A 26,782-nucleotide genomic window follows, 5' to 3' on the forward strand; every position below is an offset into this window, starting at 1 on the left:
TAGCATGGAATCAAAAGTTTTATTATGGCAAATGATACAACATATCATACAGCACTGACGCAAATAATTACTGTTATGTAATAAGGTAAATTGAATGCTTCAAGTAAAACTATATACAAGATATTATAAAATAACTTAAGTAATCTCTCATTTATGATATGATGTGATTTATTATGGTGCTTCATCAACAGATGTATCAAAATGAAGCCGATGTCGATACGTTCTCTGTTCTAGATCAAAACAGCTGTTTCAAAAGCTTACAAGCACTTAGTTTGTTCAATTATCATACTGCTCTGTGATTTTGGAACTTCAAGATAAGATCAGTTCATCTGCAAGGGCGTCAATGAAATTCAAGAAATTCCATACTCGAAAGGTTTAATTTAAAAGATTCGAATGCTGGACTGAAACATTGGGTTAAGAAGGTGAAGGCGCTGGACGCATGTAAGACTAAATGACCTCTCCCCGGGTTTCTATGTATAGTGTACACTATACTACAAAGGAAGTGGATCCAGATGAAAAATAATCCTTCTGTATGTTTTAAGAACAAACTATGTAGAAAAATATTAACAATAAAAAAGATCAATCTGGTAACGTTAACTCTGTATGAAAAAAGTAAGATCGTGCATACAGTGCAGACAGCTTATAGACCTATTCAGACACTTGTTACTGCACGTATATTTGACCTCGCAAGTATCGTATAATAAAATAAAGATAAAAAAAAAGATTCAACTGTTAATAACTTTAGTCTTTCTGCTCCCAACATTTTTTTCTGTAGGTCCTCATTTTATTTCTTTTGTTTTCAATATGTTTTTAATAATTTCCATAATGTATTGTCTATATACATTGTATATTAACTACGAAATACCAGAGATACTTAAGTTATAATGTATGATGCTTTTCGTATCATAAATTTTGTTGAAATTTATAACGACAATAATAGGTCTTAAAACAAGTTAAAATTTCAGTAATTAAAATACTCAGGTAAAACCATTTACATTTATTAAAACAGCTGTCATCTTTATTGAAAGTGTTAAATTGTTACATATAAATTACCGAAACAAGGTCAAATTTATACGAAAATAAAGCTAGGCCTATTACGTTTCTTGTCAGTTTTTACGCTCCTATAATTCACGTTAACGCTTTTACCCATTGACTCTGTGATTAAATGGACATAAAATCAGGCAATATTTTGCTGAAATAGCTTGATAAAAATGCTATAAACGAGTTTTTACAACCGTGTAGTCAATAACTCAATTTGTTTAAGGGTTATACTAATATTAACAGCAAGAGGAAATTTATGAGAGACAATAATATTTTCATTAAGGTGATTTGAGCCGTGTTGTCTCCCTTACGGCACAATATAAAGATTATTTCGATTAATATAAATTACTTATTTACAAATGCAAATTAGCATCAACATATGTAAAAAGTCACGGTTAATGTTAATAAAAATTGTACGAACCAGACACATTACTACTGTAAATGTCTTAATGTAAAATTTTATTATCCATATAGAGTGTCTCTCATTTCAGTTTTATGTTAGAGTCGCGAGACTTAGTTGTATCGAATTATAGGATAAGTCACGTTAATTTAGGCTCAAATATGATTGCTTTCTGCGACTCGGTGAGTAGAAAAAAGATATATTTTCATTTGATACATTTAAACATACGCCACTATTTTATTTGGTTTGACACTAGAATAGTTGCCGATATTTTTTTATTTCTTTTGATAACAATGGTATTTCACGTTCTGTTTTTTTATCTTTTTTTGTAACTTTGTTTTACTTCTCTGGTTATTTGTGAAATAAATAACTTTGGAACCTACCATGAACATAAATTTTCCTCTTATCATATGGTAAGAAAACCACCGTAGTGTTAATTTTTGTGCTTAAATGAAAGTATTTAAACGAAATTTGAAATATTGAATATGGATGCATCTTTTTAAGTTCGAATGAATATATCCTTTGCCTTTCAACATAGTAAGATGAGTAGCATATTTTTTTCAGCGAGGTCATTTCTATCCATAATTTATCAATATAACCTTAAGTTGTTCTAGTATAGTTTGGTGGATGATGAAACCGCTGTTTATGTCTCAAGTGCCTTCTGGCAATATTTTATTCTGACCAAGAATACACTCTGTTGTGTAATCCTGAAATCTTTACAAATGTGGATGTTAATTTGACTTTGCTAGCAATATGAAGGCGATATATCTGTGTTTTGTAATATCTCGAGTTTTTGTTTTGTTTTATTGTATCAAAGTCTCTCCGATTATCAAAATGTGTGATCGCTGCTCATATGTTATGTTCTCACTTTTGTAGAAAAATGTCAGGTTGAAACATATACAGGTTAATTTACCAATAGTACCTATCATAGCTAAATGTTATATTACATATCAAACATTGAAATGGCGTCTTTGGTAATTCCAAAGTTTACAATAACGATTGTTATAGCAACATTTGGAATTGCCGAAGACACATTTATAATATAACATTTATTGTTCATAATTCTCAATTATAGGTTTAACATCAATGAGGCATTACAAAACCACAACGACCACAACATAAATGTACTTTCTAAGTCATGTTTTGTTAAATTTAATGAGGTTAATGATTGCCTTGTTATAAATAAGTTTATAGTGCATTGCTATTTATGTGTTTAAAGATATTGCATTAATTGGCAAGGATACTCTATAAGGTTTAGGCACGAGAACACTAATTCTACCCCACCTCATTTTGTGTCAACCTAGTTAGATTATTTACTTATTACTGTATTTTATCTATATTCGACGAGTTGGTTGTTGACGGTGGTTGTTGCTGTATTTGTTACATGTACCAAGTACAAAACTTTTACAGTTCCCTATAATATATTATCTTTCTCCTACATTTTACCCTACGTCAGATTTCCCAATTTTGAAATATCTTATTGCAAAATGTAGCCGCTGGAACTTTAAACGTTTAAAAAATGAAAAAGGTGAGCAAAAATGAAAACAACGCTTTATAAAGTTCATGCGTGCGTAGAGCGTTTCTGGATTTACCACCATCGGGAAAGCTTAAAGCCGATTATTTGAGAGCTATGGATGTATAAGAGCTATATGACCAAAAAGGACATAAAATAATAAGTCAAATTTGCCTGAGGGAATTGAATCCTTAGTTGATTTTAATAACAAAAGAAGAAATGTATGGTATAAATCATGTCAGCATGGAAAATATGAATCCGAAGTGTTTGAAAAAGTATAGTTTCTCCTAATATTCCAGGTGTACACATTTTTTTCGAAATAGGTCGAAGTCGTCTGGGTTTCTTTAGTTTTTTGTTGATTTTTTTTACAACTATATACATTCCAATATCAGCAGAAAACAATTTGAGGTCCAAGGTCCCTAAACTACACAATATATATAATTTTCATACAAATACAAATGCCTCCTTTATTACATTGATTTTTAAATGATAAAACTCTGTTTTCAAACTGAATGAATAACTGCCTCAATAAATTAACCTCAAAATGATAAATGTTGAATATTTTTAATTGAAATTAAAAAATATAAATATTGTATATAAAAGCAACTACACATCTTTGGTAAATGAATCACAGAAATGAAAATGCATATTCATAGGTTGGGATAGGCATATTTGTGTCACTGTAGGGAATATTGGGCATTTCAGCTTTAGTTGTTCACCAACAAAAACATTGAAATCTACACTATATTTTATTCACTTCAGTAAAAGATTTCGATATCTTGATTCTCTCGTATGAAAAACAAAACCCCATCGAAATACAAATGTCTTCCTCGTGAAACCAATACCCCGATCAAACCACTTAATATACTGGATTCTGTGTTTTTTTATCGCTCGGTCAGCTATTTTCTTTTAGATCTTATTTTAGGAGAGCAAAACATCCAAAACAAAGTTTAAAAATTGTATACAACGATTATTGGTAGAATCAGAAATTATCCTTTTTTCATATTAAAAAAAATAACATATCTATAGCTGGTTGCCCCTTTTTCAGTGTTATCTGTTTGAGCGTTTGATGCATTTGTTTCTTATGTAATTTTATTATTGAGATAGCGCCTGATGGATTTTACAACGATTATAGTTGCGGTTAAACAAATGCATTCAAGGAAAAAAAGGGGGTATGGGGCGAATGTACATGAATCAAACAGTCTTCGTGGGAAAGAACCGATATTTTCTATTATATTTCATCCTGAGTTATCTGGTTCCTTTCGATATTTAACTATGACCGCTACATACCTGACTGAAGGAACACGCGTTTGAGACATCAATACATTGCATATGAAACTGGTGAAATATTGACATTTCTTTCATGTATTGCCTTCAAAATGATTAGTAACAATTTCAAACAAAACGAGTTACAGAAAATTCACCAAGACCTTTATGTGAAAAACAGTTTTGGAAAAAAATAACTAAGTTTGAAATGGTCAATTAAATCCAACCAAATACACCAGACACCCGTTTGTATGTCTTCTTTCATCTTGTTTCTCACCCAATTTTGTCAATATAACGGAACTATAAACAACTGTCATACAAGTGGGAGGTTCAGCTAGCTATAAAGCCAGGTTTAACCTACTATTTTCTTCGGAGTTGCCTGTACTAAGTAAGGAATATGGCAGTTGTTTTCCACCTATTCTGTTGATTCATAGCGTTTAATTTTGTCAGTTTTAATGGACTTCCACTTTTTGAATTTGCCCTGGAGTTTCGTATTTTTGTTTTACTTTTTTGTACTATTTTTTTATGTTCCACTGAGATAATATTGTTTTTCGTACACTGTAGTAAAGAAAATCAAGTTCTTTGGTGGATTACAATTTGGAGGAAGAATTCACCAATCTTATATGGAATAAAAGGATTAATCCGACATAGGTTTCTTCAAACTCATAACTAGCGATTATCTACTAATACATAAAACTTATCAAGTTTTCTACAGATGTCTAAATATATTTCAAATCACAATGTGAAGCATGTATCCTGTTGGCGCAGTGAACCAGCAACAAAATGTTTTTTACTGTAACTAGCGAATTATGGACAAATGGGTAACCAGTTTACGGTATTACAGAATAGCAATGGAAGTTCTGTTTCTTAGATATATTGAATCGTTCTTCTTGATATATTTGTGCCTGCAATTTTGGCTGTTTTTGTCGTTAATCGCTGTCAAGTTAACATATACCTTAAATGTATTATCCTGTTTGGACTTTTTTAATATAGAAAATATTACAAAATTCTTATCAAATTTAATAGTGTGTAGCAAAATCTTTATGTTTTACCAATGTTTCAATATATCTTATTTGTTTTTTAATCTCACAAACAATCACACCATATATTCTTGATCTGAAATATTTATAAACCTATCTTAATTACACAAATATTCAATTTTTATGAATACCAACAGTGTAAAATTATTCTATTTTACTGCTTTTTTTTTCTGAAACAATTGTTAAAGATACACGAAGATATGAAGTGAAAGCTTCATGGCAATCATGTTAAATCAACAAACACTTAATAATAGTAACGATCTCGGTTATACAAGAAGGGTAGAACAGTGTATGCTTGTATATTATTGCTCTTATCGATAAAGATATCCAGGAAAACAACACTTAAGAATGTGAAGAATGCACATCTTACAAAACTTATGGTGATTTTGTGCTACTAAATAGTCAATATAGTCACATAGCAAACTTTGTTCATATGTTGTACTGTTACACCACTGTCCCAGATTAGAGGGAGGGTTGGGCGCCAGCTAACATGTTTAACCTCGCCACATTCTGTATGTGCCTGACCCAAGTCAGGAACTTGTAAGTCAGTGGTTGTTTTTTGTTTTGTTTCTGTATATATAAAAATTAGAAGATATGTATAGCATACTTTTTGTTCGTTTATTGTTTTTTTAAATTGTTCTTGTGCTGTTTTATCACTGTCCCAGATTAGAGGGAGGGTTGGGCGTCAGCTAACATGTTTAACCTCGCCACATTCTGTATGTGCCTGTCCAAAGTCAGGAACTTGTAAGTCAGTGGTTGTTTTTTGTTTGTTTCTGTATATATAAAAAAATAGAAGATGTGTATAGCATACTTTTTGTTCGTTTATTGTTTTTTAAATTGTTCTTGTGCTGTTTTATCACTGTCCAAGATTAGAGGGAGGATTGGGCGCCCGTTAACATATTTAACCCTGCGACATTCTGTATGTGCCTGTCCCCAGTCAGGAACCTGTAAGTCAGTGGTTGTTGTTTTGTTTCTTTAATATAAAATGAGAAGATGTGTATAGCATACTTTTTGTTCGTTTATGTTTTTTCAAAATTGTTCTTGTGCTGTTTTATCACTGTCCAAGATTAGAGGGAGGATTGGGCGCCCGTTAACATATTTAACCCTGCGACATTCTGTATGTGCCTGTCCCAAGTCAGGAACCTGTAAGTCAGTGGTTGTTGTTTTGTTTTTTTAATATAAAAATAAGAAGATGTGTATAGCATACTTGTTGTTCGTTTATTGTTTTTTATGATTTGTTCTTGTGCTGTTTCATCACTGTCCCAGGTTAGGGGGAGGGTTGGGCAACCGCTAAACATGTTTAACCCCGCCACATTATGTATGTGCCTGTCCCAAGTCAGGGCCTATAATTCAGTGGTTGTCGTTTGTTGCTGTATATCTTATTTGTTTTTCGTTCATTATTTTGTATATAAATCAGGCCGTTTGTTTTCTCGTTTGAATTGTTTTACATTTGTCATTTCGGGGCCTTTAATAGCTGACTATGCGGTACGGGTTTACTTTTTGTTGAAAGCCGTACGGTGACCTATAATTGTTAATTTCTGTGTTAGTTGGTCTCTTGTGGAGAGTTGTCTCATTGGCAATCATACCGCATCTTCTTATTTTTATATCAAAAGTATGATTCCAGCAACTGGTTTGAGCCAATTCAAAGCAGTGGTTGTTGTCGGTTGCGGTCTGCCATATTTGTTTTCCCACCTTGTTTTTTTTCATTTTGTCATGTCGGCGCCTTTTATAGCTCGCTATACGGTATAGGTTTTGCTCATTGGTGAAGGCCTGTGACTTGTAGTTGTGTACATCATCGTCTTTTGGTCTCCGAAAGATATTTTTCTCGGTAGGTAGTTGTCTCATTGACAATCATACACCATCTCAAAATTTTTATATCGAAAAATTAAACTTCATCCTATAGAATCCTTGGTTTATAATTTTGCCTGTTAGCAAGAATTCTGTTTGAAGGAATCTTTATAAGAAATACAAGTACACCGTCAGCGAGCATATTTTACCACATATAAATGAAATAACTTAAAATCCATAATGTGAATCTGCTAAGGTCCAATGTTATAAAATTCTTTAATGCATATTCAAATGCTTTAATAAATGATTCATTTGAATTTCAAAATCTTTTTTGAAAATATATGATTGGTTATTTCTATATATGACATCGATTTGATAAATGTTTTATATTTTTATAATGACAATTTGATTGATATCTGCATTTGCAGGTTTTCATGAATAAATCACTAAAATGAAAAATAGATTTTCAGATGCATATCATTCGGATAAATTAAATAAACCAGTGCATAGTTTCTGCATTAATTTTTCATCAACAGAAATATATATACTTAATTATATACATCTTGAATTCATCCTAACAATGTTAGAACTGCATTGTCGCACTTGCAAATGTGTATAGTTTTCTCGAAGCGATTCGAACCCCCTATCTGTTTATACACCAATGACATCACAACCACCACTGTTTTGCACGTTTTGACATCTCAGTCAACTATGCTGGATAGCTTTGCCCTATACCTGGTAACCTCTATATCCCTAAAAGAGTTGTTGCAGAGGTTTGTTAATGTACAGAGTGTTTGACATTCAACCTACACAATGCATCGTGCCCATTCCTACATGGCTGCATATGTTTAGTTCCCAACAGGCTAACGAACGCTTGCGAAGGAATCAAACCCCTCATAAGGAAGAAATTGGGTCAAAATTACAACAAAGTGGCTTCATTTTTATTAAACAGTTTTGTCCGCCTAAACCTTGATCGAAGTCGTTGTTGTAGTGTTTACTAATAAATCTTTTTGGCCAATTATCTTTCGTTTTCACGTGATTTCCTCTGAAAACGTTTTCTAAGAAAAATAAAATTAATTAAAACACCTACTTACGACATGCATAGAAATGAATGGTTTGTGTTCCAAGGTCCAAAAACTAGACATAAATGTAAACAAAGATGTCTCCATTACAATATTGTTATGAATGAATGAATGTCCCAATAAATTAACCTTTACCTGATAAATGTAATGTTTTTAATTTGCAATGCAACATTCATTTTGACAAATAAGTGCGATTGCTTGTTTTTCATGAATGAATCACACAAAAGAGATATAAATATTGAAACGCTTTGCAGAAATGTGTGACACTGTTGGAAGTTTTATGTTTTTTACGTAAAAAATCCTAACAATATGTAATTGAACATTTGAATGATTCTTTTATTTACCACATAAAATGGTATCTTATTATCAACGTGCACATCAAAACTGTTTTAGTACAAACTCTCAGGCGATGTTTTATATTTTTATTCTTTAAAATACCGAGTTTCAAATCCACCAGGCAAATACCATCTTACAGATGACTCCTGATTTTTCTTAGCCACTCTTTCGTCTTTCTCTTTTAAGACACCATCAGTTATTCACGTAACAAGAGCAACATGACGGGAGCAATGTATTGCCTTAGCGTTGTAAACGATTAAAAAAAACACCAGTTGTTTTTAAGTATTTACGTTACTTGGTTAGTAACTGTTGCTTCTAACCAAACGTAATTAAAAGGCATCTCGAACGCTGAAACGCTGTATAATATCTCATCTACAATAACATATTTTGAAAAATAATATCATTTGTTTTTATTCAAGATTGATTGTCACACCTTAATCGACACTACCTTTATGTAACTTTAGTGACCGTAGTATTTTTTTTTCATATTGCTTTCTTAGTTTAGATTGAAAGTGCAATTATAGGTATTACTTATTTTCTAAACTATAATCGTAATACACTAATGTCCTGTTTACTTTACATTCGGTCATCGTAACGTGTTTACAGCAAGAATAGCAAAAGTAGAATAGAGCTACTGTTCAGCCCAACTGGCATGCAGTAATTTAATACATCCGGTAATGTTCCTATTACAATATTCACGACCTTCTACAGCTGTGGTTATACGAAAATCTGGACTATTCAATAAATCGCATGGTACTTACAAAAAACGGTTAATTTTTGGTGATGAAAGTGTATGAGGTAATATTTCATTAAATAGATATAGATCCACTTATCAAAAGCATTATTTCTAAAATGGTTGCATAATTATTTTGCACGTGTAGGATTAATGACAATGTTTAAAGCAAATGAGAAAACCACGAAGTTCACCTGCCAGGTGTTTAAAATTTATACTTGTGAATTTTTATATACTTAACTCAAGCACGTCAACCCCTCACTTATGATTAAAAGACTTATTTAGATGCTTTAATCCTTTACAGAATAATTCGTTCTCTATTAGAAATAATTAAAGATGTTGACAGTGTCCCGGCCGTCTACTAGTAAAGAAATTTTAGTCTGAAACTCTTATTTCCATCTTCACATCATCATTTAACATCATCTGAAAAGTCTAAGATTAATCATTTAGTCATGTTCAGTCTTTCAGTCATTTACCAGACTTATCCACTGTGGTAAAGTCAGTACTGTTCAGATAATACTTGATATTTTAGTCTGAAAAAAACATGACTTTTTATTAGATGCAATCGGGGTTTAACCTACATGTGAGATACTGCGAGTATCATAAGTTACTTTGTGTCAATTGTCTTTTTGTATTTATGTAGTGCTGAATAAAGGCAACAGTAATATACCGCTGTTCAATAGTCATAAATCGATTAAGCGAAAACAAATCCGGGTCTTAAACCAAAACACATCAACTACAAGAGGGAAACAACGGAACAACAGAAACACTGAACTGAAACAAAAACAAACGCCAACATATATAGAAACGGACTATCTGATAACAACTACAAAAAGTATAATTCTGATCAATAAGAAAATATTAGAAGTATCAATCTGATCAATAAGAAAATCTCTCTACGGTTGGTTTGTCATACACCCAGATTTTGGAATGTGTGCTCAAAAACATGTTTAACTCCGCCGCATTATTTATATGTGCCTTTCAAAAGCCAAGAGTCTGTTGTCATGTGAAAGATGTTGTTTGCCGTCTTCTAGTTGTTTATTTGTTTAAAGTAATTCTCTTAAATCAGGTTGTTACTTTTGTCTTTTGAATTATATTGGGATTCTTTGGCCTTTCTCAGTCTACTTTACATAATGAATTTTGTTCATTATTAAAGGCCGTATACGGTGACCTGAAGCTGTTTAAATCTTAACTCTTAGTAGTTGGTGAATAGGTGGCAATCATCTCCTTATTTCTATATGTTTCTTACAGCTTAAATATATGTTTTCATTTACTTTAAGTTTGATAATCGGTTTGCTGCAAAAACTTATGTTACCTAAGGCTTTGTGCAATGCTTTAAATAGAATGGTAAAAAATAAGATACAAGACCAATAATGGTACATCTCGTGAATAGGCAGGGCCGTCTATATAACATTCTCAAAACGCATTATCAAATAGCAGAGGACAAATTCCTCTTGTTTTGTTTCATTAACGGATCCAATTTCAGTAGGTTCATTTATTCTATAGTGGTATTTTTCATATAGATATCCATAAATTATTTCTTATACATTGTGATAACTTGATATGTTTTTCTCACAAAGTTCATATTACACAAGTTTGGTTTTTACCTATAAATGTGGTCTTTTCGGTTGTGATCAGAATCTCAATATTTAAATATATATGTACAACCAAGTCTAAATTGAAAACAACGTTCAAACCTATGATTGCGTTGGATAAACACCGCATTTTTTATACATTTGCATGCAAAACAAATTTCTTGGTAGAGGGGTCTAAATACAGCACAAACAACATTTTCCAAAAGACCAAAAAAGCAAAAAAGTATATTTTAACAAAACGCATTTGACTAGCAGGTCGAACAACGGATGTTCTTAAACACTGCTGACTGCCATGGCGATTGCCAAGTAAACGGAGCACAAGATGTAACAAAATGGATCTTAATTATTAATTAAATACCAAACAGAAAACAATAAACTGGCGGAAAAGATGGTATACCGCAAACCTGGGGTGCAAAAATTGGTACACCATATCTGGATTTCGACAATTAATGTATCTTTAGTGATGTTAGGAATCGAAACGTAATATATATGTATCTACACTTGAAGCTGCGATACTGAAAGATTTACTGTTGAAAATGATTCTGCTTATAAATCAATAGAACTAATAATCAAAATATCATTTTAATCCAGTCAGCACAGAAATACAATGAATAAGCTTGCTGAGCAAATGTTACCATTGCGACTACCATTCCACTTCTATTGGAACTGACTCAGTGGTAGAAATATAAACATATAATACTAAATTCAGTGGACATTGCACCGTAAATGGTGAATAATACTTGTTTTGTCGTTTGAAAGACTTTGGACATTTCAATTAAGAATTCAAAGATTGCCCGATAAAGGGGAAAGAAACAAAAATTAAATCCAGAATTGGCCTTTGTCTTTTCTTATCACTATGACTTACGATCATGATGCAACGTTAATTAAAGGATACAGTTACATAGGCGTCAAAGCTGTTAGCTTTATACATCTTTTTCGAATCAACAAATGTTACCACAAAGTCCTCAAATACGCTTCATCGAGTATTTAATTGGTGAACATAATTTATCGCACGGAACTTGAGGTGAAGGACTGTATGTTCTAATAGATATGTACTATAAGAATCCACTAACAATAACAAAAACTGCGGATATAGACACGACGTCTTGTACACACTGACGTCGTATTATGTTTGCGTAAACTGTGAAAATTATTTATGTTGTTGGTTTTTTATTCGCCGCCAAATGTACTGGAAACAGATTACATGAAATTTAACAACAGAAGATTTTTCCTCTTTTGATATTAGAAACTTTAATTTCCCAATGTATCATGCCTGTCGACAAAACAGTAGGTGTAAAAACCTAGGTCTTTATTCTCCGGGAGTCTAATTGAGCGGAAACCACGGCGATAGCAATGATATCTAAAATCGTTTTTCCATAATGTTGCACTGAGACATCCTCGAGGTTTAACTGTTTGTTTTCTGTGTTATATTATACGTTAAACGCTTAAAACATATACCATACAAAACATTTGTACTACCATCAGAAATAGTAGACGGAATTATTGGAAATTGAACGAAGAAAGTAGAATGTGTCAAAGACTGAAAGTCATTTAGAAACATAAAAACAAAATATGTATGAAAATAATGATTATGAATCAATAACTTCGACTAAAAAAGGGTCTTATAAATGGTACTTGACAAGAATATACCCAAAAAAATCTATACTATATATTCAAATTTTATATTAAGGCAATAATAGTTTGAAGAACAGATACCATATGTATATGATAATTGTAAAAATTGATGCTTTAATTACAAGGGCATGCGCGTTTTGCTCAACTACAAATATATAATTCCAAAACATTGCAACAGTTTTGTGATATCGCATAGTGTCTTTTAAGCTAATTTATTTGTTTTGCTAATAAGCTTCATCTTAGCACTAAAAATTAGAGATTGAAGTTGATGTTTAAAGAGAAGAAAATCAAGATCAACGTACACATCTTCTGTCCTTCTCTGAATTTTTGGCCTGTTATTTATTTAACATAGAAATTAATATTTAATGAGGTCAATGAGGAATGACCCTCTTTACAAATTACTTGCAGGACGAGCAAAAACTAGATATCATTGAGATGGGAGCCATCTCTGTGGGCCCCGCTGTGAATAATGTGTGGTAAAAAAATTGTATCTTTATCATTGGACATGGGGTTGTGAACTGAAACCGAAGTTTATGACCTTGACATTTGACCTAGGAAGTTGTACATAAATTATGACACACCCTCTGGTGTTGGTTTATATACATGTCAAGTATAAACTTTGAAATCATAACGGTTCTCAAGATATAGAGCGGACACGATCTTTACCATAGGACATGAGGTTGTCAACTAAAACCAAAGTGTTTGACCTTGACCTTTGACCTAGGACGTTGTACATACATTATGACACACCCTCTGGTGTGGTGTTGGTTTATATACATGTCAAGTATAAACTTTGAAATCATAACGGTTCTGAAGATATATTGCGGACACGATATTTACCATAGGACATGAGGTTGTCAACTAAAACCAAAGTTTTTGACCTTGACCTTTGACCTAGGAAGTTGTACATACATTATGACACACCATCTGGTGTTGGTTAATATACATGTCAAGTATAAACTTTGAAATTATAACTGTTCTCTAGATATAGAGCGGACACAATTTGTTACGGACGGACGGACAGACGGACGGACGGACGGACGGACAGACTGATCACTTTAGGATATCCGCCATTCGGCGGGGCCCTAATAATTGGTTTGTACAAATACATTATAATTAATTAAAAATAAAAAAAAACAAAAAAGTTTCCATGAGTATCTTTTAATTTTTTTAACTATTCTTTTTTTCAATTTTGTCGTTTTGTTTGTCGTACTTATTTGGTTGCATTTTGCTTTTGGAAAAAATTCACATCTTGTTTGCCATTCAGAGCTTATGATGTAGACGTATGTGCTAGCTGATGACTTTATGCTAGACTCTAGATTTTACGTGTGGTTTTGTTGTTTGGCTGTTTCCAAAAAAACACCCTATATCATTTCATTAAATGTTATTCAACCTAGTTGCTGTCAGATTGTCCTGTTCTTGGCATTGTTAAATTTGTCTAAGTTTGCTGCAAGTGCCTTTGACTGTTAATTTTTCTTTGCAGATTGATTTTTGGTGGTCGACTGCCTCGGGCGTAATTACATATATCCTTACTTGAAATTAGTCATTGACATCTTTCATTCCTTGCCTTACAAGCCTCTTAAGAAATTTTGACCTTTTGGCTATAACTCTACAAGAAAAAAAAGCAACCATATCAATAATAGAAAAACAATTACCCATATCATGATCACCCATTTATCTTGGTAGAATGACGTTATACATATAATATGATAAATGATCCACTAAATTACTTATCAAACAATTACCATCTTTTAAGCCCTTTGATACCGTAACTAAATCAAATTGCGATTGATAGATATTTTTCTGTTGATTAAATTGTTCAATATTTTTAACAATGTGGACAAATCCTTTACAAAACTTTCTAGATAATAAACGTAACATGTGGATAACAAATATATTTAAAAGTGCAAATACTTAAAACAAAATGTTTGTTTATTGGAAATGGATATTGCATTATAATGTTAATTCAGTTATGTTTTGAAGACTGGTGAGGCAGAAACCTCTTCACTGTGTGAACTATATACAGGGTTGTGCTTCCATGCAATATGTAAAAGGGGTCAAATATCCCAAAAAGGGGGAGGTTGAAATACTTATGGTTTGTTATTTCAAAGCTCATATATATACAACTGACAATGACACTAGCATTTAATATGTTCTGTGAGAATCTACTTGAATGCTAGTGAGAAAGGGGGATATTTTCTTGAACTAATAATAAGTTGAACTAAGGAAAACCTACAGTTTCTTATGAAATAATTGAGGAAGAGACAAAATTCGTCATGTGTGAACACAAAATGGTGCACATCTTTAATGTATACATATACATTCTAATGGGTTAAAAAAGACAATGATGTATGAATCTTAAGATGAACACGATTTCAATATCTTAACTCAATGAGGACAAATTTGCATAACCATTCAACGATATGATATTTCTATCGTCACGTTTCCATACTTTCTGGAGCACCTGGTTGCATTTCGGTTTTCACTGGGGTTCGGTTTTCACAATATTTAGTTTTCTGTGTGGTGTTTTGTGGACTGTTGTTTATCTTTGTCAGTCTTCTTTTTGTAAGTATTGTCTGTTTTTCTTCGACTTATGGTTTTGATTTAACTCTTGATACCTCTCCCGTTTCTTGGTATCTTAACTTTTGAAAATAACAGAGATAAGTCTTAGTTTCTCAGTTGAAAAAATTAATAATTTTATTATCAATTAGTAAAGCAAAAGATGTTTTTGTTATTAACTTTTATAAAATATTTTAAGGTTAAATTAACATACGATTTTGTTCATTCTGTCTATTCGTCATGTTTTCCATTTAGTTAATGATTATGAGGGTTTATCATTCTGAAACAAACAATACTTCCCGTTTCCCTAAAGTGATCGATACCCTCTCTTGCATACTCTATTTTTCTCATTATCTCTTTCATCTCTCCCTATTTTATTTTTTGTTTCTGTTATATATTTTTGCGCTTGTTGTTTGTGCACACAAGTGTGTCGTTTCGTCAATAATAACTTACCTATAACTCAAATTATTTTTATTTTACAAACTTTGTGAATTAATCATATTTATTTACTATATACCAGCTTTCACGAATTTTCTTCTAGATAATAATATAAGATACAAAAAGGCACTATCTAAATTTATAACGCTAGAAGAAAGCTAGGTGGACATCACCGTTGGAAAAAAGCAAAAAATAAAGAAACAAAACAAAAGTTTGCTTATTGTTGTCTCCTTTTTATAAATGTGGATGAACTTAGATGATCCGGGTGTATAATCTGTTCCTGTTTGGTATCCGTAGTAGAGGTTATTATATAAATAACACATAGCTGAGAGGGTGATAGAGCAGATTGTTACCCCGAGAAAACATTGTCAACTGAAGCGAAGCCAAGGATGACAATGTCTTTTCGAGGGGTAACAATCTGCTCTATCACCCTCTCAGATATGTGTTATTTAATTTATTATACTGAATGTTCTGTTATTACTGTCTATTAAATTTCAAATTCAAAGTAATAAACTATGACGTCTTGTACATAACAGCCATCCGTATTTAATAAAGCGCACACTTGATCAAGCGTCTCCGTGAAGGGTAATAGAGTATTTACCATAGGATAGAGTAAATTATCTCCCTCGTATCAACTAATCAAAATCTGGCATTTTGACATGAAGTATAATAAATTAAATAATCAAAAATTAAGGTTATGTCTTACAATTCTTTTACAAAAACATGCTAAATATTGAAAATAAACAACAGGTCAAGAAAAGTTTAAATAGACTAATAATAGGAATAGAATCATTTCGTTGTGATCAAAAGTGCATATGAACTATTGCACAAAACATGCAATATTCTAGTTGATATTCGTCAAATCATAACTTCATCATTTAACAATTTGAGTGAAATTATATGATAATGCAAGCAATTCATTTGCAGTTTCCGTGTAACATGTTACCAACTACGGACTGAATCACCTTCAATGATAAATACATTTGGCTACAAAATTCTTTGATAATCATTGATTTTGTATGCATTAGTGTCCTCAGTGGCATCTATACCTCTGTATTCACCAGGAAAGCGCTTTATGTCACAGCTTGATGCGGGATTTGGAAGTTTTTTGCCGTTGTTTCTAAATAAACACCATGTAACACTAGCATACAGATTACCAAAACAATGATTTCAACTGGACATTAAGTCTCAATTGTACTTAAATAACAGGACAAAGCCCTCTTTGATGTTTTTTTAGTGCAGCGATAAACGGATGTGAATTTTTGTGTTGAACGAATTTTCCTTTTTCATAGTATAATTATTAAAATCAACGTTACCGGATTATAGAATATAAAAATAAAAGACGAATAAAAGAACTCATATACATTTTCAAATTATTCAGAAGCAAACCATCGAAATAGTTTAAACAACAGTGCATCTGGAAAAGCATTTAAATCCTGTTCTTTAGAAAATATTTAAAATGGAATTTCTACTTTTGCATTGGTAAAAATCGTACATTGCACACAAGTTATCAAGTTTATACAGAAAGTACATAGCCAGAAATAAGAAGTGTTTTTCTCTTCAGCATTTTTGTCGTGCCGTAAAACTGCTTAAATATATATATATATAGGATTTTAAACGCTAAATTTCAGAAAAAGACCTTGCGGTCAATTTGACTTGAAAATGGTAGTACATTTAGCCATGAACAAAATGAAATCCGGTCGGTAAATGAGAGACCTGAAACATTAAGTATAAAATATAGTGGACTTTTTTAATACCTCGGTTTCTCCTCTCTATTTTAAAGAAAATATAAAAAAATAAAAAAGAAGGGGATAGTGGCCAAAATAGTGTTAACGGCTTATGTATCTGTTTTCGTGTTATTATACGAAATAGCCAATCAGCTGTTGTGTTATGCTTAATTACTGTCTAAATTTCATGAACGGATTTAAACAGGGATCATAATTGGTGCAGGACATGATGACTCTTCCGGATCATCTGAAGTCATCCCCCTTTTTTTCTCCAATTATGGTATTTTATTGCAAACTTGGTATCTTTTTTCTTTTTTATCAGTTTTGCTGTTGACTTTTTCTACACTATCTTGTAAAGCATAGTTCTAGTAATGAGATCTGTATACTAGTATATATGTTTTACAGGCATAACGTGAGTCTAAAATCGCTGAATAACATTGTTCAGATAGTTTTGAACATACATACATTGTATGTCTCATCTTGATATTCGTTTTTTTAATACCATCCTGTCATCCTTGCGGTATATGACAAATAAAACATCTTCTTTTAAGCTAAAATAATCGGTTTTATATTTGAAACCCAACGTGAGTTCTAAATATTAAAACGGTCCTTGGTCCAGTAATATAATTTGATATGCACTGGTGTCCGCATGTCAACAGCTTATTTAACTAAAATTGAGATGTCACATTCTTATAAACCGAATTAAATTTCAAGTTTAAAACGTAACGTTTTGTTCGATATTGAAGAATAAATGTCAAATTACGTTTTTAATTCAAAATATAAAATATTTTAGTAGACTTCCGTTATCTCCATGGTAATCAGTTATTTCAAGTGGTTAAGTTGAAAAAGTCAAAACTGTTAAAAAGCATGACAAATTCTTAATTTGTTTGCATATATTTTGTTGACTAATATAATTCCAAAAGGTTGAGTGACCGGTATAATACGTTTGCTGACATTTGAGTTAACATCTCTAGATTTTATATAGAAAATGTCTTTTCACATTTTTTTTTCACAACAAAACCACTGTGTTAAATTCGGTACTTTGCAGTCAATTAAGATACATATTCAATATATTTCACTGATTTTCATTAGCTGTCATTTACAAATAAAAACAATGAATACTTACTTGTCTATAAAAACAAACGAACAGTATACTGAATTGACTGCAAGCGAAGATCTGAACAGTGAGTACTGAATATATGAACATAACTCTTATAGAAGATTTAACACAAGTCAGATTTTGTAGGTATAAAAATTACCGTTTAAGACTAAAATATATTAACTATTGTTTTTATCTATATGTTTGGTTAGTCATTTGTCTACTGTCTGGTGAACAAAACAGATCAAAGCGGTTTTAGAATGCATTTTATATGACTACAAATAAAAACAAAATGTTAAAAAAAACAAGTGTTGTGTTATTTCTGATTGTAAGTCAATATTTTAATTAGATTTTATTTATTGTTTTTGCCAAGTAAGAAGTTAACGCGCAGTTCGATTGTGTTGTATGGTACTTTACGTTTATTAAGAGTCGTTTCTTCTCCGGACTTATCTGTTCCCTTCACTGTTTATGGTTTTGACAAGAAATGTATGCATTTGGACAACATACAATGGTGTAATAAGTTTAGACCTCATAAAAAGATAATTTGTCGGGTTTTCCGAATTTTTAATTATATAAGAAACAGTTCGAGGAGACCGAAGTGGTTTTAATAAAAGGGTGGTCAAAATCATGAAAGAGGCAAATGAAGTGCAATTACACAAATACACATACAAACAAACACATAAAAAGACGTATATAAACAGCACACACTTACAACTTAAGCTTAATGAAATAGCAATCATTCTGAAGAAAGTAAAGTCCACAGAAAACCAAAAATGCAGATAACTTTTGCAATTAAATATTTTCCAATAAAAAAAACCAAGAGTATTAACAGGTGATTCTTACTGATCCATATATCCTTTTCTGTTAAAATTACTTTAAAACCAGCCTATAAGTCATAAATGTTTCTCGTTTCTCGTTTTTTTATAAAGATTAGACCGTTGGTTTTCTTGTTTGAATGGCTTTACCGTGACTAGTCATTTTATAGACCCTTTATAGCTTGCCTAGGCTCCGTGTTGAATGCCATACTTTGACCTATAATGGTTTACTTTTACAAATTGTGACTTGGATGTAGAGTTGTCTCATTGGCACTCATACCACATCTTCCTATATCTATGTACTAATCTGATATTTTCAACGTCATTTTTAAACAGATATACCATCGGGAAAATATCTATGTTTATCAAGTTGTTTGAAACATTGGCATATTTTAAATATGAAAACTGAACAAATGCGATTTTTTTCCTTTATTATGTTACTTTAGGCTTATGGATCTTCAAACCAGATACTGTTAGATTTTTTTTCATTTAGTTTCGAGCGTCACTGAAGATAATTGTTTTTTTTTTCAAAATAAGCAAAGGGTGAGTCAAATTAATTAACAGTTACTGTACACTGAAGTTTGCATTGCAATATTCCTGGTATTCATGTGGTGTCAGTTTGACCCTAGCTACTTTTTGGACCAAAAAGGTTACTTATAAAAACCAGCCTCCACCCACTATAAAAATATAATCATATTAACCCTATGACTAACAATTGGTCACGTTGCCATGACAACAAGGTGACTATACAATAAACGTCTTTCCGATTAAGTTATGCATGTGCTTAAAATATTACAAACTTTAAACACGTTTATGCGTTATTATAAAAACATTATTTTTTATTGACAGTTGACGAGAAAAGTACAAGATTAGAACTTGCACTGGATGACGGAGCTCCTAACAAGGACTTCTGATCGTAAAACGGAAATATATCTGTAATAAATATCGAACGTACCGAACTGGCCTCCAAATTCGACATTTTGTTGTCTCGATGAAAATAAGACAGCGTTTGTACAGAAGATTACTACAAGTGAAATTGATTAGTAACAAGAGAAATCCTTGTTCTTCGTTTGAAAATGATTTTTGTTCCGTTGTCACCTGGCGCTGTCATTGTTTTTGATGTTTGAGTGCAGAATAAGAAAACTTTGATGAATAGCCAAAATAAAAGAACATTCTATAACTTTTATCAAGGTAAAACATACTCTTTATTCTTATTTTATTTTCGTTAATTATTCGTCGAGAAAATGGTGACGTTGCTATATTTGATACTTTATGTTAATTTCAATGTAAAGTCCTTAAACCATAACTGAATTTATGTAAAGTAAGCATTACGTTTTTTGTCAATCATTCCATTTTTTTATTTCAATAATTTATAAAAATTCTAATGATGAAATTTAATTACGTGTATATTTACATCTGGGACACTTTATTTACATGTTTTTCTTCATTATCTTCAATATACAATTTTATCAAAATGAAACAAGTATTTATTTTATTAACTAATTCATTAAAGAAATGCACTATTTATACTTCGAGCGGTTGAAGGCATATGAACAATGCAAATATATACAGAATACAAAAAATCATAAAATATTAAAACATTATATACCAGTTGTAAAAGAAAATGATAACAGTTATGCAGGTGTGGTGTCCTCCCTCCTCCGTGCAAACGAATTTTGATGCTAAAAAAGAAATTATTATAAAATAGATGACCAGAGCCTTGTTTAAACAAAATTAAATGTACTTTCGGTCGTGATTTAAATAGTCAGTGCTTCGGTGTTGGTATTTTCCGAATCATAGATGATATCGTAAATACAAGGTTTTAAAGTCTGAAACTACCTTAGTCAAATTTGATCTTTAAAGTGTTGGCTTGCTGTTTACGTCAATGTTTGTCTTGGTGTCCATAAAAGTTTTATGTATTTAGCTTCCCCATAATTGTGTGTCAATCGCATTTAGTGAAAGTTATTCCATAAACGTGTGTCTAAAATGGGTATAATCCTATGTCAACATTTAAATGTAACATGGATAGTGATTTTATCAATATTTTTTTTAAATATTAATTTGTAAAATACTACGAAATTGATTCGAAAATACTTTATAAGCGACAGTGTTCTTCAAAATATAATCATTTTAATACGTTTTCATTTGATGTTTATCACCTTTAATTGGTTGAAAAAGATTTATTTAAAAAAAATTATCATTTGTTTACTTCTATTCAATACTTTTTATGTTAAGTACATGACAAAACGGACACAGCTTTGAATAGAATGCCTGGTATATGGCGGAACGAGATAATTCCTAACTCTAGATTTTGTCTCTTGCACTTAGAAAACTGAAGGTAGTGCAACAAGAACCCTCCCAAACACTGGGGGAAAGGTCAATGTTGTAAAAATTCTATAAAAGATGAGAATGAACGTTGTTGACATTGAGACAATAAATTAAAATTGTCCGTAAGTGTGTATATACATACTAGTAATCATAATTACGGTTAAATCATTAATTACATTTTGTGTATCTTAAAAGAGAAGCGAAAGATACCAAAGGGACATTCAAACTCTAAAGTCGAAAATAAACTGACAACGCCATGGCTAAAAAAGAAAATACAAACAGAGTACGTAGTGCATTTGGATAAAACAAGTCAGTGAAACAGCAACCCATGAAAACACGTTATTATACTAATTACATTACACATCTGTATATTCATACTAGGAGATATGTCAAAAGCTCTTTCCTGATATAGTTCCGTCTCAAAGCCGCATTTTGGCTTAATAGTTGTAAATTCTTTTTTCTGGGAGGGAGCACTTGCTGTACAATGCAGAGCAAATCTAAGGGCAGGTCGAATTAAGGTGGTATGGGAGTATAAATTGAAAATGATAGAATGTGTTCATACTTTGCCAAAACGTAGTATATAATTGTGATATGTTCAAAAATATAATAAAAATGATAGGTCACCGAGCATTTTCTCAAGCTACAGGTTATGACAAAATGACACATTGTGTATGGATTATACAGGAAAAACATCATTATGTGATTAGAAGCTAAACTAAATGATAGAATTGTAAAATAAAATACGAGAAGATAGCTTTTCGAAATTGCTTTGGGAATATTAAAAGAAAAGATAGGGTCACAGTACGATTTTCCGGCTAAAATATAAAATAGCAAAATTTGATGTAGATTCCTTCAAAAAATGCACTATTTCAGAGTTACCTCCCCTTAAAAAAAAATTTAAAATCATTAAAAATCAAGCAAAATTAATGTACGCTTGTAAAAATATTTAATATTTATAAGTTAAAATCTTATAAATTTATTCTTTTAAATGAAAATTCACATTAGTTATCTGCATTTCTCATCAAATTTTGCTAATTTGATTGAAAATCTGGACCTTAGGTTCTCTGTTATTTACAATCCAAGATGGCGAAAGACATCCATACTACCTTAAATAAGGAAATATTATTATGATTGTTATCATTTGCAATACTGTTGGTTTAAATTAAAATTTAGCATACTATGTGAATTTTCGTACTATAAAATGAAAGATATATTTCATTTTATCTATATAAGTTACGCTTATATTTGGATTTGTCGATATTTATACCGATGACATGTTCTGTTTTATTAAATATGATAAATTCCATATTATTTGACAAATAAGTTTACCAATGATTTATTTATATCATATTATTTCAATCAAATTGTTTTTTTCTCTCTTTTTTCATTTAATTGAAAGTATGTGTTTTTTTAAACTCGATAAAGATTGTGGTGAAATACATGTTGTAGTATGGTAAACTCTGACAATGTAATACTATGTTCATAAACAATGGCATAATTCTATTTAGCAAATGATTATCTCCATTCAAAAGATCAACTTGCAGCGAATGTTACGATAACTTTCATTTGTTACTGTAACTTACTTTATAATTGAAAGCATTGGTTAATGGCATGTTTGCAATGTCATGGTTTCTGATTGTAAAACATTGGAAATAAAATAAAAAGTTAATTTAGAAGAAGACTAGCATAACAAAATTGAAATAAACAAGAAATAGGTTTAAACAACATAATGTTAATTTAAGAATGGACAATCAAAGACACGCAAACATAACTTTTGAATAACACTCAACTGTCTAACATCGGCTAGTGCTATCTTCCTTGACGTAAGCAGACAAACAATGGCACCGTTCCAAGTAAGCCCCATAAATATTGTTATCGAGTCTTGATCATAATTTTCAAACGTATATTCTATTTTTATAATGATAATGTTCTACATCAAAAAGAAAAGTGATCATGTAAATCTGTGAACATTTAGCAACAATCTGTACGAACTGAACTACCAAATGAGTTTTTGCGTATGTATATGATTTCGAATGCATAAATATCAACAAACAAAGTTGTTGAACGAGAATGAAACACACAAAACAAAACTATTCCGTGGAAAAATTACTTTATTTATTCAAACTCATCTATAGTGACAATAAATACATTTAACGTTCCCACATTCACAAATAGAACCAATTAAAACATTCAATTATATATTTCATTTAGTTTTTATCAGTGGTAATTTATCTACCTTCTACACGTCGAAATTAAAGCGTTCCATTTAAATTGGACTACAATTAAATAACGAATATGAATTCAGACGTGTCGATTGTCTAACAATGTTTCAAAGGTTCGTGAGTCCAAATGTCCTTGTAAACACATACTGGCAATCGCTCCTCGGTGGACATTTCCGAATGCATTTATTTTCTAAATCATTGCGTACATGATCAAAACCCATGCCTGCATGATAATTAGAATGAGCTTAGTATCTTTTACTTCGTTAAAAATAAAGATTTGCAGGTTGCTCACAATGTTTCGATGGGGTCGAATATAAGTAAATGATAAACTAAAATATTACCGAACTTTCATCACATGAATTTATACTAAATATTCAGCAACAACTATATATCGATATTTGGACATACATAAATAATGATAGCGATAAAAATTGACTATAACAACTTGTTCTTTTTTAATTGATGAATTTATTTGTTTCATTAACAAAATGATTTATGATATTGTTACTAAGGATATTCATAACGCTTAGTGATTTAAGGGTATCGTTATCGAAAATCTTTGTTTATTCCTTTTATTAAAACAATTCACCATGCTAGACATTATTTTCAGTATCCTGGTTTATTATGACATGTAGAACGAAATACATATATGAAAAGTTTTTTTTCTTTTATCTGCACTAAATTTAAATACTTCCTTATCGAAAAAATACAACTTAGGTTGCAAGTCCCTTATGTCAAATTGACCGCAGGCGATTTTTAAAAACTTTTCTGTTAAGCATCTGCGGTCTTATATTCTCACATATATTTTAAACTTTTGGCTTTTCAAACAAAATTGTGTCACAATCGTACCAGATGGCTGCTATCACATTGCGTTAGTCCGGAAATCTTATCGTAGGCGATTGTTAAGCTCTAGTGTATTACTTTTTTTTCCTTTACTGAATTTCTTTCTTCTGTAAGAACTACTGTTCAACAAGATATATTTGAGGATCGGCCATATTAAATTGCAGTCTTTACATCATCTTCAATACAGTACTCTAATTACATGACACGTGGTTTTATGCTATCTTAAAGATGAATGTTCTTGTCGGTTTGTTACTACTTCCGTATTTCTTCTTTCAATCAAGTGTTTTCACGTGTTATACTTTATATAATGCAATATCGCGTTACATGTATAATTTTATGGGTGTAAATGTATTAAACTATAACTATAATTTCATTTTAGCACTCGAATCTATCATCTTTTGTTTATCTGTTATCATGCAAAAACACATGTAAGCTGCACTAGAATTGTATCGATACTGTTTAAACGATTTATGATGATCATGATTTGCCTTGGAGGAAAGTTATACGATTTATCTAAGAATTCAATACACAAATTCTGTATATTTAAAAAAAAAAATTGGATTGAAAAAACACATATTTTATTAGAATTGCAATGTGACAATCTGGTCGTCTACTTTTACAAAGATTTGGATGTTTCGGGTTAATTGTAGAGTAAGATATTTGTACGTAATAATATGAACATTCAACACAAAGGTTCGTATTCTCTGACTTTCCAAACTGTTACTATGAGTGACGGGTGGTCAATATGATCCCCAAAATGATTTTTTTTTGGGTTTTTTTTTCAACCGCCAGAGCCGGTATCAATTTAAGAGACTGTTAGACACCGGAGTTATCATTTACCAGCAACCAGTACTTTGGCACTATAAGGCCAGATTTATGAGATCTCAGTTGATTTTGTTTTTGTGTTTGCAAAAACTAAAGGTTCCGACTTCTGTAGGCAAACATGATTTAAACGATTTACAATTTTCTTTTCTTTTTTTTCCTAGTCCCAATTGATTATTTACATTTGCATGCATGTATTTATACATTATCGAACTTTTCGACCAAAATAATTCCTGATGACGATATACCCCAAAAAGGAGCTTAATTAATTTTGTACTCATAATATAATAAATCAAACTCCGAAACAGCGGTGATGTTGCTTTGCTAAACATTCACAAGACAACATAGCGTAGCAAAGACGACAGTACCACTGTTTCGGAGTTTGATAATAAATGCGACCAATAATTAAGCCTTCAGATTTATATTTGTTCGCTTTTGTTTGGCTATTCCCCACTTCTTTTTAGAACATTTCTGAACAAACAATGCACATTAAATTGAAAAAGGAGAAATAATTCAAAATTCGATTTTGATTAATTGATTGTTGGTTGCTTAACGTCAAGTAGCAAATATTTCATGCATGTTCAGGACGAAAAACAATTGAGGTTTTAATCTACTGGAGGTTGGTAAATGCTTAGTGTACACGTGACCAATTAAGTTAAAATATAAGAAGATATATGAAATGGTTTGATAGGGTCAAATAAATGACCAGTCGAATGGTACTAACACAATCATCAAAAGAAAAATGACGAAAGTAAACCAGAAACGGGCAACTCTCACTTAAAATCGCAATTACCTCAGAGTGGAAAATTAATTTAAATTTTAGATTGTCTGGAATACAAATCTAGTGCCGCGTGTGTCTTTTCTTGTGGACTTTTATTCCTTTTGAGATAATTGGAAAAAAATTCTACCGTTGATAACTATAAGGTCTAAATATCACTTAAATATTCAACATAAGTTGTTCTTGGTTGTGCTCCTTTTCTATTTGTGTTGGGTTTTTATCCGTCTTTGGGTACATAAACGTTGGTTCACAGCATTCATGTTGCCTGAGGATTAAATCATTAATTTGATCATACACACCAAACCTACATGCTTTTCTATGGTTGAAGCAAAGTTTTTTGTAGTATTATTGAGTAAGGTATCTCATCTATCGTCATGAACATGCATGAAATATTTTCCACTGGATGTTAAGCAAAAAACAATCAATCAATTAATTCAATTTAAATTGAATTAGAGGATTTAACAGTATCAAATATATACATGTATTATAAATCAAAATAACATCATTATGTTTTAAAAAGTAAAGTAACAAAAATTCCGAACTCCAAGGAAAATTCAAATCGGAAAGTCCCTTATCAATATATTTAACTGAAGATTCTTGTATAAATCTGTTTTCAAATATTATCTTATCGATTAAAAAAAATACAACTGTATATCGTCCGGTCATCAAGTGTGGATATGGTAAATATTTATATTTTAGTAATGATTGATGGTATTTGTCCC

General features: G+C 31.2%; 1 protein-coding gene across 2 annotated transcripts in view; it reads left to right on the forward strand.

Annotated features, from left to right (window-relative positions):
- Positions 1 to 1,536: 1,536 nt before the first annotated feature.
- LOC127729521 (homeobox protein Hox-B5-like) overlaps positions 1,537 to 26,782 on the forward strand; it is a 54,887-nt gene continuing 29,641 nt past the window's right edge. Inside the window, exon 1 of one of the 2 annotated variants that reach the window (XM_052237356.1) lies at positions 1,537 to 1,623. The gene's annotated coding sequence lies outside the window, so the exon portion shown is untranslated. Of the gene's footprint in view, positions 1,624 to 19,989; positions 20,259 to 26,782 lie in introns of those variants that run through there. The other variant, XM_052237354.1, reaches the window with a different exon arrangement.

This window comes from Mytilus californianus, unplaced genomic scaffold, assembly GCF_021869535.1.
Source record: "Mytilus californianus isolate M0D057914Y unplaced genomic scaffold, xbMytCali1.0.p SCAF_2, whole genome shotgun sequence".
NCBI lineage: Eukaryota > Metazoa > Mollusca > Bivalvia > Mytilida > Mytilidae > Mytilus > Mytilus californianus.